Raw genomic sequence first — 2,548 nt, forward strand, 5'->3', positions numbered from 1 at the left:
TATTTGTTTTTGTTGTATTACCAATTTCTAAACATTTTTGTATAAGTGCTACGTAAATAAAACAAGTGTTAGTGGAAGTATAATATTTTATGGCTTTGTTACCAGAAAAAATATGTATTAAAAATATACAAATATTTCTATCGTACAAATTTGTTTATTGTGATATGCAACCAGTAATACAAAGTATAAAAGGCGTAGCCTGTGGCCTGGCCTCTGTGTATTTGTATGTTTTCTTTTCTTCAAATTCATTTTTGTTTCTTAAAAATATATAGATACATTTTTACTGCACTTTGATTAGCGTTCCTTGCCTAATTTTTAGATATTATTTATTTACTGTTTCTGTACTTGTTTATTTTTGATGTTGTCTTTGTCTAATAATTAACCATAGATTGTACTTTGGACTTTCTCCTTTTGATTATTTTTTTCTGGTCTCTGGCCGAATGACCTTTATAACTACAGGCCAGTTAACAGAAAAGAAGAGAAAATCTATATCGAATCTGTGGTTGCTCGTGTTTCAAATCCTAAAAATAAAAAAGAAGAACTTTTTTTATTTTATTCTGTGGTTACGGTTCTCTTAAGACCTGAAATACGAAAAAGAAGAAGAATGCAGGTGGCGCCATTGTGGAAAAGGTGGGAAAATTTTGAACTAAATTGTTTCCAAGGTTGCCAAGCCGTTAGCAAAGTCCTGATACTAATCTAAATCAATATTTTTGAAACTTCAAAATGAGGTGAACCGTTAGAAAATCATGATAAATGTAATAAACATATAAATCAAGCTTTGTTTCGGCAGAATAAATAATTGTATTTTTGTTTATATACAACATTATTTATGTAGCAAAAAATCAACATTCTGTTTTACATGTGTTCAATCTGACAATATTGACGGTGCCACATTTTCTGTTAACAAGTCGTTATGTCGCTCTTACAATTTTTCTGATGGAAAGTATGATTTTTCTGAACACTATTTGAGTGTATTCCTATGGTGTATTCTATTCTTTAAGGTCTGTTTAATCTCCTGAAAATGTAAGTTTCCATTAGTTTGCCTGTTTTCTATAGATTTTTTCCTTTTCAAATATGTTATTACATCATTATTAAAAGCTGATACATTTTTCTTATATTTATAATTTTCTTATTCAAAATCAAGTGTAAGAAAAAATAAATACATTCCTTGAGTTCTGTTGTACTTTAAAAATATAGTTACATAGAACATTGCTTCATATTTAGAGATATTTATTAGCATTTTTTTAGTAGATTTGAAAGATGTGTGTTTTTTATTCCTATATTGCATTTTTTGGATGTTTATTTGTATAGGCAAAAAAGGTACTTTCTACGTCTTTTAGTTTAAGTCACTGTTAGTATACCTAAAGGTGCCCCGCATTCTTAAAATCACATAATACTTTCAAATGAAAACAAAAATTACAAACAGGTTTGAAATAACTATGCATGTCGTCATATTTTAGCTAACAATTTTGCATTGTTTCAGTATAACGCTTTAATTATAATTATATTTTTTAGGATAGTTAATAATAAAGCACTCAAATGAAGAGACCTGGGTCACCCCGCCTTTTGTATAATCCTGATGTTTGGCCATCAATCTGGTTTACGAGTTTGTCTTTCATTATATGAGTAAAAGTAAGTTTAACTTATTATTTCAAAATAATTTATTAATTTGATTATTTGTTAACTGACTAACCATATTTTTTAAGATACACTTGATCTTAATATAAAACAAAAAATAATAAACATAATTATAGCAGAATTAATATGGAATGTAATATTTTATTTCTTTTTTTACAGATTTTCAACAAGAAATCAATATATGTATACAGTTCCAGGGCAGAATACATTTATCCTTTTCATGAATATTACCAACAATGTTTTTGTGATTTCATTCATTTCTACCATTTTACACAATATATCAACTTTATTTTTTTCATTGCATGATAATTAATCTATTTCAGTATTTGTCTCCCATATATTCTTCCTTATGGGAATGCCATTATTCAAGTCTTTGTATTTGTATACTTTTTTGTGTCATTCTTCTGAGACTCTTCAAGATGCCATTAGCCTGATTAAATTCAAAACATTCAACAGGTGAACGAGGATGAAATTCTTATTTAGAACTAAATAACTTGAGGTAAATTATACTAAAAGATATATTTTTTAAGTTGAATATGTTTAATAAATACCTAATAATTATTGCATTTTGTAAAATGTGTAGCTATAAATGAATAATTTACTGAGTATTTAAAGTTATGATCGAAATAAACGGCGTCCAATTGACTTGGAAATGATGATCGGTGACATTCCCCATATAATTTTACATATAAAATGACAGCGATCATCATTTCATAGCCATCTGACGCCGTTTTTTTTAGATCGTATTGTAGAAGTAATAGTTTTTAATCAAGCTTGTTAGTCAACAATCAGTTAATTATTTCTTTATATTTTTCTTACAGAACCAAAACTTTCCAGAAAGGTAACCAGAAGATTTATTTACCGCAACGTAGACATACCTAGACATCAGTATGTCCATCAGCACCATGGA

At 27.9% G+C, this 2,548-nt stretch overlaps 1 long non-coding RNA gene across 1 annotated transcript; it reads left to right on the top strand.

Annotated features, from left to right (window-relative positions):
• Positions 1-305: 305 nt before the first annotated feature.
• Positions 306-2,548, top strand: LOC115877242. Its single transcript, XR_004049311.1, has 4 exons — positions 306-1,023; positions 1,516-1,632; positions 1,798-2,137; positions 2,460-2,548. It is a non-coding gene; the product is annotated as an uncharacterized LOC115877242 (long non-coding RNA).

This window comes from Sitophilus oryzae, unplaced genomic scaffold (assembly GCF_002938485.1).
Source record: "Sitophilus oryzae breed Bouriz unplaced genomic scaffold, Soryzae_2.0 scaffold_1442_pilon_pilon, whole genome shotgun sequence".
Taxonomy (NCBI): domain Eukaryota; kingdom Metazoa; phylum Arthropoda; class Insecta; order Coleoptera; family Curculionidae; genus Sitophilus; species Sitophilus oryzae.